The 12,004-nt window shown below is 38.5% G+C and overlaps 1 protein-coding gene across 1 annotated transcript in view; it reads right to left on the bottom strand.

Moving 5' to 3' along the window:
* LOC126328053 (nuclear receptor coactivator 7-like) overlaps positions 1 to 12,004 on the bottom strand; it is a 771,498-nt gene that overhangs the window by 183,058 nt on the left and 576,436 nt on the right. The window lies entirely within an intron of this gene.

The following is a 12,004-nucleotide window of genomic DNA, read 5'->3' as shown; positions in this document are numbered from 1 at the left end:
CAACATGCATGTTCTGTAAACCAGCCTATACGGCAGGGGCGAAAAAAAAAAAAAAAAACTTTTTGCCTCCATTCCTATTGCAGCAAGCACGTTAAGCACAACTGACTTTTTTTCCAATCCTTACGTACCTATTTCACACTTCACGGAAATGCCCATTTAACATGCACCTTTGCTTGACAATTTTCATAAAACCAGGCTCGAACCCAGCCCAAGAGTGCTCTACACCATAGTCCCGCTATCTGTCGAAAAATCGACGATACTTTACGGTTTTTTAACACACTCAGAAAATTTAGAAGCTCATTTTTGAGAGTTGCATCGAATTGCTTTTGTGGGTTGATATTTAAGTACTTAACATACCACACATATGTTAAAAAATACAAAATATCCTATGGCCGCGTTGTCTTCCTGCAATAATCCACTTAAATTAGTGTTTCAGTTACGCAGTGTTGCATGCTTCCACAGAAGCTGCTAACTTTTCATTTACTTCACTTGTTTGCTGTAAACACTGAGATCTGCCTTTGATGAGGTAACTGGTAGATCTCCTTTTCATAAACACTTTCCTTGGATTGCTTTCTTGCATTTCTCACAAATCTCTTAGGTCTCATTTCCTTTGCTCATTTCCAACGTAGCACGTCTTTCACTTTTTTATTTGTCTGGTCCTTCTGCCTTTTCTTGGTTCGATTGGCTTTTATGCTCCTGTCCTACTCTTTGTTGTTTCCCGTTTATTAGGATATTTTACGAGACATGCATAGGCCATCTCCTGCAAGCAATCCTTCTTGAACATTTACGAGTCACTTTATCAACGGCGTCCACATTATACCGTTTCCGATTTCTTCTTTCCTTCTTCGCCCGCTGGTGGGCTGCAAGTTGTGTGTTGAGAATCATCACATTCTCTTTCACTTGGCACTCTCAGTGTGCACTCTGGCTTATCAGTCTTTTTCAAAATGTTGCTGGAATGTAAGTCAAGATTATTCTTCCTCACGCAGTTGGGTCCTCCTCTACGATTCTTGTTCGTTGTTCCCACTAGCGATATTTGTTCCTGTTGAATTTTCTCGACAGGGTGAAGGGATATGAAGAAGTTTCCTTTTCCTACGTTTACTCTTTAGTTTAGAATGGCTCCATGAGGCCGGTTGTCTCGTCAGTCTTCCCCTTTGCTACGGTATGGGACGGCATTGCAAGTGTACTTAGATTCCATGTCTGGACCTACCCAAAATTCAAGTCCGTATTTGTCAGAGTTATTTGGCATAAAATGGGTATTCCTGCATCTTGCTACACTTGCAGGTAACGGTTCATAAACTAATATTTTCATCGCGGCCGTAACAGCAGAGTGCTTTTTGCACGATCTTGATCCATAGTTCTGAAGCAAGAGTGATCTCGTCAGCAGGGATACGTTAAGCTCGTGACGACTTCTAGTCGAAGTGGAAGAATCGGTAAGTTCATGGAATTTGTCTCCTGTCATTTTATCTCTGATAAAATTAGGCCCCTAACACTACTGAGGGATGTCCGAGGAGACATCTTCAGCAAGTAAAAGCACCCGACACACACGATCCCAAGCATTGTCTAATTCCTCCACGATATGGTTCAAGTAGTGTTTTTTAATTTCATTCTGAGCATTTGATCCTGCAGTGATATAAAGTCGTCCAGTCTGTGGGGGCCGTATGCAAAGTCTTTTAGGACATGAACTACATTTATTCCTAGCGACAGCGTGTTAGCGACATTCCAGTCCGTTTCAAGCCACCATATTCAATGTTGCTCCAGTTGACTCCTGTGGGGGAAAGAACTGCGATGGGGAGACACCGACGATAACACCTGTCATTCCATCATCATCATCATCATCATCATCATCATCATCATCATCATCATCATCATCATCAAACTACTGACTAATCAGGTGATTAACAACATCAACACACGAAATACGAATGAAAAGTTAGGCTGCAATGGCCAGCGTGTAAAATTTTCTGACAATGTGGGATCATCATAATTACTCAAGGCAGCGATTGTTGAACAAAAAAAAAGGCAACGTAAGTACTTTTGTAATTACGAGAACAGCAATATTATAAAAACTTACCCCAGGAGTCAACTGACACCTCCCGCTATTCTAGATATTTCCATGATATTGTAAAAATTCAGCAAAATGCTAGGAAGTAAGTTTTAGTTAAATGGCCCGTCAACGCCGCGGTCATTAGAGACGTGGCACACATTATGATTATGATACGATGGCGAAGGAAATCGGCACTGCTCTTTTCGAAGGAACAATCCCAGCATTTGCCTGAATAGGTTTCGAGAAATGATGGAAAACCTAAATTTGGATGGCCAGGCGGGGATTTGAGCCTTTGTCCTCCCGAATGCGAGTCCAGTGTGCTAACTAGTTCGCCACCTCACTCGGTAGCGAAGTACAGTACCCTACTGGCAAAAATAGAATAAATGAGGCGAAGTCACAAAGTGTGGCGGAAAGATGTTAAAAAGTGACTCCAGCAATGCGGAAACAAAAGGTGAAAGGTGTCTCCTTTCGGCGCCTTTCGTTGTTCTTTTGTTAGGGCTTGCTTTGTAGAGAAATGTTTTCGAATCGGCCCTGGGTCTCCCATGTCTCAGACAAATCTACGAGCATACGTGCTGCTTTTCTTTGTATACGTTCAGTATTCCCTGCTATTCCTGTTTGGTAAGACCGCTCACTTGATTAATATGCAACGACAGGTCGCAGGGTGTTTTGTAAGCAATTTTTGTAGATTGACGGCATTTTGCCAGTATCGTAACAACGAATTAAGACTGCAATTTGCTTTGACTCGACTGAACCTATGTGATAATTCCATTTTATATTAAGAAATTGATACACCCAGCTATTTATCGCTAGCTATTTATATACAAGTGCAGTAAGTTTTGACGTAATAGACAAAACAACCGGCCATTTTTCAGAATAGAAGAACAATACTTTTAGGTCACACGCTTTGGCACAACAACTTCTAGGAAAGAAAAATAAAATGTAAAAAAATGGAGGGCGGCAATAAAAGCCACTGTAAGGAAATAATGGAGGCGAGTTTGGATACAACAATGCGTGAAGATAGCAAGGCGACACCACACGATTTAACTTAAGTCGTTACAGTGGTAACGAGTGGCATCGAAATCCTATTAAAAAACCCCAAGTGTAAATTTTATGAAGATGTGACGACAGTTTCTGAAGTGGTAATTTATTTAAGTTTCTGCGACGTTTTTGTACGATTTCGGAAATTATTCTTTTATATTGGTGACTGCCGAAACATTTCTGTATTGCTCAAATGTGTGAGATCCATACCAAATTGGACTAGCAGGGGATAGTGAATGTGTCCGAAGACGGCCACAACGAATAGCTACACGTTTGTCTGACTCCTGTGAGAGCATCGCGGAGATACTGAAAACCTATAACCAGTATTCCAGTATCTCTACGTACACCTGCCGTAGTAATCGCAATGACAAGATCAGCATAATTACAGCGGAAGCGTGTGAGTAATCAATTGTGGTGCTCCATACGCGAATGGAATGGGAGTAAATGCTAAGACCTGGTACAGTGAAAAGTGCCCTTTGCCACCCCTTTACATTGTTGAACAAGATGTAGACATTACGAAAATAGCAACATTGCATGCTCTGATCAATTCTAAAATTTACAGTAGATTTTATTTTTGTTTTTTAACAGCTGAGTAAAGGCGTTTCTGGGTTTTACGAGCCCTGTAAATCTTCCAATACGACCGTGCCTCGAATAGCAGTGTCTTTATCAAACCAATATTAGAATTTATTACCGCTTTTATTAGAGAAGTTGACTTTCGCATTTAAAGATTGAGCCATCATATTTTCCGCTCGCGGAAAAGAATATATATATATATATATATATATATATATATATATATATATATATATATATATATATATATATATATATATATATATATATATAGTGTGTACTTCTTTTAAATTCTATTCTAGAGCATTACGACGAAGTTTAAACTAACCCAAGTTTGTCTACAAACCGCAACGAAGACAAATTCCCTGTATCTGTATGCAAATGCGCTGACTAGTGTTCTTGTTCACTATGACGATTCGTGTGGGCTCACATCCTATTCCAGGTCATAAGTCTTAAGTCACTTTTTTCAGTTGCGTGTTAATGTTTTGGCTTATTCAACCTGCTTCTTAACTGGCTTCGCGCGACTGAGCGTTCCACTACAAAAAAAATATGAAGCGGTCACCTAGACAATACGCCAAAACCCCTCAATCTCAACAACCAGTAGCCCAGACAACGCACTAACGTCAGACAACAGCGGACCGGTCGTGTGGAGAAAAAAAGTCTGCAATTACACAGTTCTTTTTGGGCTAAGTACAAGTTCGGATTGAGCAAGGTGATCTCATCCTCCGTCCCATCAGCTTCGTTGGAGGAACCATTCCAATATTCGGCTTAAATAATTTTGAGGAAGAAAATAAAAATGGGTAAATTATTACGTCCGAAAATGAGGGAAATTGTTCCAAAAACGCACTGCAAATTATGTTGGTCTTCGTTTCATTCACTAAAAAGTAGTGTTTTTCTGTTAGGTCTAGGAGAGTGGAAACGTGTTACGTCGCAAAACCACTATTTGCGCGGTGCGCACTACAGCTCCACCCTCGCAGACTTCCTACTAAAGCTCTCTCACAAGGTACTGGAAGGATCATCACATAGAGGGCAGCACCGGGAATGGAACTAGCTGTCTACATTTTGCTCTCATTCTTCTGACAGGCTGGTGTCTACTTTCAGCCTGACTTCTGTTACACCACAGAAAACAACATGCGGCTCATCAAAAAGAGGACACGCAACGTGACGCTACGTGCTGTTAATTTTTTTTTTCCTCAAAAGCGAAACAAACGGCTGTCCACGACGAAACTGAGGGGAGCCTTCAGCATTGTGAAAATATTAATTACGATGTCGAAGGGAAGAAGCAGGTGGGAACACTTCTGTTTTAAATCGCGAAGAGGACAGTCGAAACTTATTTCTTCGTCTTCATTTTCCAGTCCAAATAGATTTAAGAAAGGAGAAACTGCTCCACGGAGTACGGTACTGTTAGTGGCAATTCAAGTCATCACGTTTTTCTATGAATATAAATTAACTCGCAATAGCTCGCGCTTGAAAAAAAAAATCAACCCTTCATGGTTTTCCTGAAATATCTCAATATTTAAAGATACTTCTGATTTAGCAATACTTTCTTTGATCCCCCTCCAACAGTCCGAGGGCAATTGAAGCCTGCTTTGTTGGGCTTTTTCTCATACGGGAGTAGGTAAGTTTTTGTGCCGTCCTGAAGCACTGCCTTGCTTCTCTCTTAACCTGTTTCTTTGTGCTGTTCTTTAACGTGCTACTTGTTTAATTCTTTTCTCCTGAACGTAATATTCCGCCTATATTGCGTCTTTTATAAGCAAATCAACTCTTTGTAGTGCCTTTTGAATATTGAATGAAGCAGCTGCGAACAATGAGTACAGGTCATTTTGCCAGATGTGAAAATATATCACATTTTGCAGGAAAGTAGTCATGTCAGACGAAGAGCTACTAATGGGCTAGAGGACACCCTAGGCGAGAATATTCACAAAGAGTGCTCGGGCTTGTCTTCAGATACTGACGCACGGTCTGATTCGTCTATTGCAGCCCTAACTTATTCAATTCTTAATAGGTATCCAGAAAATAGGGCTGGAACAGCAAAATGGTTCAAATATGAAGCCCCTCCAGCAAAAATTACTCATCAGAATACTGTGACAATTCTGGAAGTACGGTACTTGAGGCTGTACACAGAAGGATTTTTTTCAAAGTGGCATAGGCAGAGGAAACCTCTATACAGTATCCAATTTGCTTGTAAGGAATAGTACAATTGTATTTCAATTCACCCTTCAGCTGTGCACCTCCCATTATTTATGTTACTGTAGTGTCCCCCTTCTGGTGTATTCCAAGTTTTCCTGTTGCATTTGTACATGAATGTAATTAATTAATTTCAATCTAGTATGTCACTAATCCAACTCTGTAAGTTCAGAAAATTATCATTTATAGTGTAACTGGACAGTAATTAGTACATTTACATTGTTATGAGCATTGCCTAACATTTGTTACTGGTAATGGCAACCTAACATTATTTGTAGTCACATCTCTCTCTCTCTCTCTCTCTCTCTCTCTCTCTCTCTCTCTCTCTCTCTCTCTCTCTCTCCCCCCCCCCCCCCCCCCCCTCCCATGCCACCCTTCCTCCTCCTCCTCCTAATCAAGTTATGTACTGGCAGATGGCAGGTATATCCAGTCCTATTACATTACCATACATGAGCTGATTACACAAAATATTGACACTGATGAACATGAAAAAGGCTTCACCAAATTCCATTTGGATAAAGTAATTTTTTTTATCAGCAACACATACACACATCACTCTGTAGAGTGGGTACTTTCATAACTGTATGAAGAGAAGACTTCGCTTGCTCACACAGTTTTAACTCTTTGCAGTGCAAATGCCATATTCCATTTCTTGCTAGCTATCGGCTACAGCCTCAAGGGAGGGGGGAATCAAGTGTTTTTCACATCAAATGCCCAAAAGAATAAACAAGCAGTAGGAATAATTTCCTGATATTTGGTTCCATGTAATTTCAGGCACATATCCTTTTGCCTCAAACAAAAAAGTAAGCTTGTGACTAACATCTCACCCAAAACATTGTAAACATATTTAAACTGAAATTATTTTAGATGTACTGCGCACAAATGAAGGTGGTGGCTTCTCATAATAAGACAGTTTCCAGTAAAGCATTGTCACAAAATATCGCCATAGGAATGACTTGTTTTAACAGCATATTTTGCAGTCAACATATCTGTCGTTAGATATTAATTGATGATCCCAAACTCTACGTCTTCTTATATTATTTTTTTTTTATACTGCAAATGGTTTCCACATATTCCAAAATAGTTCACATCAAAACTCTTCATTAGGGAGGCATTTTTATTTCTGTTATATGCATGTTACTTACTCATTCACAATAAAATCACATTATTAACTAAGTGTCAGCACTGCTTGAAAATACTTCTTGCCATACTTCTTCCATACCAGAAAATATGTTCAGCAACTAATTGTTTTTAGTTCAACTGACTATGCAATCTAAATTGCATGGAACATGTTTCAGATGCTAAGGTATCAATAAAATTTACAAACTGCAGTTCTTTCTCAAACTGCAGTTTTCATTACTTTGCATAGGATTTACGTTAACTGATAACAGGGCGAGTTTGCAATACATTTAGTTAGATCCTATGCGAGTATCCACTCCGAAACGTCTAGTTTGATTCAATATAATATCACATTATAATGCTCTTACAAGAGGCCACAAAGAAATTTAGACTAAGCTTACATGTAACAGGTAAGTATACCAACAATAATACAAAATTTCAACCGACAGGTTGCATCTTTTGACCTTGTGAGTATCTTTCATTAGTAACTGTCATTTTATGTGATTGCAAAATGTTGCGTACTACCAAATAGTGCACTGTGCTGGAAAGGTGTACTTTGTGCAGGGTGCCTTGCTAACTTCAACAGTGAAATGTGCACAGAATGTGTAAAACTAAGTACAAAACCTACATGACAAATACACCCAACTCCAATACTACTAGACTCAACTGCTAAAGTCCACTTCTACTGACTATTCTAAAGCAAAATATCTATTAATTCAGAGTGTGTATTGTATCCAGCTGCCAAAAAAGGTCTGCCAACAGAGTTTAAAATAATGATTTTTTTCTTTTATCTACAGTGATATTCAAAATATAAAAACGCCCTTTTGAACTGCATTGAATGCATGAAGTACAAGAAAGTCAATCTAGAAAAATTATCAGCATTAACCAGGGGTCAAAATTCTGGCACATTTTATGGCAGCAATACAACCAACACACTTCCAAGGCCAGCTGTGCCCACCTCCTCAACTGGCTCAGATTCGGAAGACACAGTCTTCAAGATACTGTACAGCTTAACATATGGGGCCTTGATCACCTGCCAGATCCCAATACAAGACATTAGCCATCACAGTTATCATAAACCACTAGAGATAAATTACTGGAAGAGCCATTCAGCAGTATAATTTTTAAAACTAGAACAAGTAAAGAATTAGTAAAAGACAAAGTAAAAGAAAACACATTCTCTTTAGCAAAAAATGGCATTCTTTGTGAGTAGAAGAACCGCCACTGACTCATAGTGAAATGCCATTTAAGCTATTGCCTTCATAATATGGTAATGCCAACTATCTGAATTCAGAACTCTGCAGTAACATAATTATGATTCAAATTAATCTCTAGAGAAGCTGTATTTCATTTCTTTGCTTTTTTCTATTCTCTGAACAGAATGATATTAATTCTATCTTGGACAGTATTTCAAAAATGTGTGAGGTAACTCCATTTGATAAATTGGAAAATGGCCATTTCATTATGAGACAGTGCAGTGCCTAAAGTTTTTGGAAATTGAAAATGCAGCCAATAAGAAAAAGAAGTTATTGTAACACTGTCTACAAGCAGCCATCTTCAGATGAAAACCATAAATTTAAAGTGGGAAATGTAAATTCTTTTTCACTTAGTGCTATCTGTACAGTGAAACATCATTTAAGGTGCTGATGCATAAAAGCTTTCACCAAATTATGAGAAATAATTATTTACAATTAATTTTTCCAGGAACAATTAAAAACTCTCATATAAAAAATATTCTTAAAATTATTCTCACACAACTGTGTGTGTGTGTGTGTGTGTGTGTGTGTGTGTGTGTGTGTGTGTGTGTGTGTGTGTTTTTTTTTTTTTTTTCTGATGAAAAGCAACAGCTCTAGTTACAGTAAAATGTGTAAATGAGTTCACAAGCTCTCTGAACCTGTATAAAACCACCACAGAAAAAAGAAAAACCTACTGCCAAAGCTTAGATCTATTTTGTTTGTACCACTGAGATGAATTAAGATTTTGAAATCTGCAAGGGAATGAAGACTTGCCATTTCAGCTTTAAATATTATTCCATCTGAAGTACTATGTACTTACAGCTGGTTGCTGTTACACATCCTGATACAGGCAGCTAAATTAAGTTATCACTGTACTTCCAACCGTGCTGGTCAGTCACTATTAAAATATAATGTGCAGTATGTTTATGAACACACAATATATAATTCAGATGAAGGAAAGGAACATGCATTCCATGCACATTCATTAAATAGTGATTGACATTTCATAAGCACGCGAGTGTGAGCATTCTCATAATCCACTCAAGTAATATTAAATTTTATTAACACTTAACGGGAAACAAAGTCATTTAATGAAAATTAAATTCAATTTGCAACAAAATCAATGATTTAAATATAATAAGAAACTTGTTTCTTCTCCAAAAAAGACTTATTAGCAAAAGCTCTTTTTGACAACATGTTCAATCAAATTTCTAGGTAAAAGTAGCTGAAAATTTTGGTATGTATCTGAAGATGCCTGCTCTACAGTGAGTTGAAAGATTGTTACTTTATATAATAACCCTCATAGATTTTTTAGTAACTAGTTAATTGTTGTATCATTCAGACAAGCAGTATGAAGCATGTTAAATTATTTCTAAAAGTTGCTTGAATTACTTTCCAGATGCTTTGCCAGTTATTCAGCATGCTTCAAATCCATCCCCATAACACAAAAAGGTCAAATGCTTTCCAAAGCCATATTGCAAAACTGCATTCTAAAACAAAGCTTTCATAATATTTTGCAAAATTGCAGCTGGAGTACACAAATATTTCACACTGTAACATTGGAAAACACATCTGCAAGTTAAAGTACCAAAGTGAATAATCCAACTGAACACACATCCAGGTAACTAGCTAACTTTCATGAAGCTATCAAAAGATAGACATAGAAGAGGTAATCAACATCCCTAAAATAGTTTCTGGGAATGGAAAACCACCACTAAAATTTTTCTTCTGGGTCTTTCAAGTTTACAAAAGCTCCAAACACAATGATACGTATAATCACCTTCCCTTGCCAGAGTGGTATTTTTTCAAACAACTTATAGATGAAGAGCGAAAAACAAACAGAAATGAAACTATATAAAAATACAAGCAAAATTATGTTGTTAATATGGAAAGTTGCTATACATACACTGCCTGACACAAAAAGTGAAGCACATAGAAGGGGAAGAGGAAACAAAATAAAATTTAATGGGTTGAGACAGTATATGATATTCAGTGGGAAATCAAATTTAGGAAGTACTTAGCAGTATGAGCCCTCTTACCAGTATGACGGTGGCCCCCCTGTGGCCAGGATGCACATACTGTGTCGGCTATGAAGTGTGTCTAAGTCATTGTTCCCTCTTCTGAGATAAGTTAATCCAAAACTGTTGTGAACAGTCCTTGATATTCTGGATACTGGCACTGCGACCGAGTTTGCGTTTGAGCTGGTCCCATTCAGATTCCACTGAATACAGAGCTAGGGATCTTGCTGGCCATGGCAGTACCGCAACATCACACAGACAGATCACAGACAGAAATGCCATGTGTGTACTGACGAAAAATGGCCCCGTGAGTATGTCACACAAGAGGGAACACACGGATGTTCGTGACATACCGCTGTGCTGCTGGAGTTCCCTGAATCACTATCAGCAGTGATCTGAAATCATACTCAACAGCCAGCCATTCCGTGACACAAGGAGTAACACAGCTGTGCCTCTGCAGCACGTTAGAAGAATGTGACACCTCTATCCATGATGCCATCATTCTTGCCAACAAGGGTCATCTGGGGAAGTGCAGAACTGTGATCCATAGTTTAACACTATGTTATGCCATTTATCGGCAGTCCATGCTTTCCAGTCATGGAATCACTAAGTGCAGCCATCTGTGTTGTTGTTTTAATGGTAGCGTATGCATGGAATGGTAACTTCCTGGTCTGACTGCTGTTAGTTTCTGAGTAATGTTATGAGATCACACAGGATGCCACAGTCAGTCCATAATTTTTTTTCTCAGATGGCAGTTGTTGATGTGAAGGTGCTATAATGTACTTGGCATACAACAAGGTGATTCTCCCTACTGGTGGTCAGACATGATGGTCAATTGGAACCTAGACTAGTGTTCCTGCCCTGAGGTTCCCATGCAGTCTAAACTGGGCTACCATCACATCTAAATGCCCCACATATCTTAATATTGCAGAAGTCGACTAGCTGGTTAAACAGAGACCCACAATGAGAGCCCTTTCAAATTCTTGTCAGGTGCTGATAACAGTGTCTTGCATGATTACATGGCATTTCCATGTCCTTCACCCACTGATCATACAACATCTGAGGCTGTTCACACCCTTTATATACCCTACAAAGTCTGGTAATAACACTAAACATAAACGATGCTACAACACTCTGGTGGCCATTCTACCTGTCAAAGAGAACCGCAACTCATCATTCACAAGTTCATACCCACCCATGTTGTATATGTGTAGGAAATTACATATATTTCTGACCTTGTCTTCTGGGAGCTTCACATTTTCCATCAGATAGTATATATTGAAGTGCTGTGTGGAAATAACATAAGAAGCAAAACAGAAACTTGACAGAATTATATGCTACGAAACCTGAACTGAGAAATATGAACAGGAGTGATATCTGGAGACAGGTGTAAGATATGGTAATCGCCACCAGTTAGTCAAAGTTAGAGAAAGGGGATAGGCTGAGCTAAGTTCCACTGTGATCTACGATACAAATCTCTGTCTCAATGAATTTCCAAGTTGGATTATCATTTTCGTTTATATTCTGTGCCCCTCTTGCTTTTAAGTATCCAAACAAATTTTTATACGTCATGTTTTAACTTGCTGTTTCCTTTAAGCTTAAGTTTCTATCAAACTCATGTTTCTACTTTTTTTATTTCCACATATTATAACATTAAATACATATATTTTATGTAAGAATATTTTCCCACATATATAAGCTAGAACTTTTTTTAAAGATTGCAAGTCAAGTCCCACACACTGGTCACGTAATGCTACACCTTCCTGTAGCTAATGTGTGTTTGTTAGGGT

The sequence above is a fragment of the Schistocerca gregaria genome, chromosome 2, assembly GCF_023897955.1.
Source record: "Schistocerca gregaria isolate iqSchGreg1 chromosome 2, iqSchGreg1.2, whole genome shotgun sequence".
NCBI classification, from domain to species: domain Eukaryota; kingdom Metazoa; phylum Arthropoda; class Insecta; order Orthoptera; family Acrididae; genus Schistocerca; species Schistocerca gregaria.
Note: the sequence above shows the minus strand (reverse complement) of the source record. Positions and strands in the feature narration are given on the sequence as shown.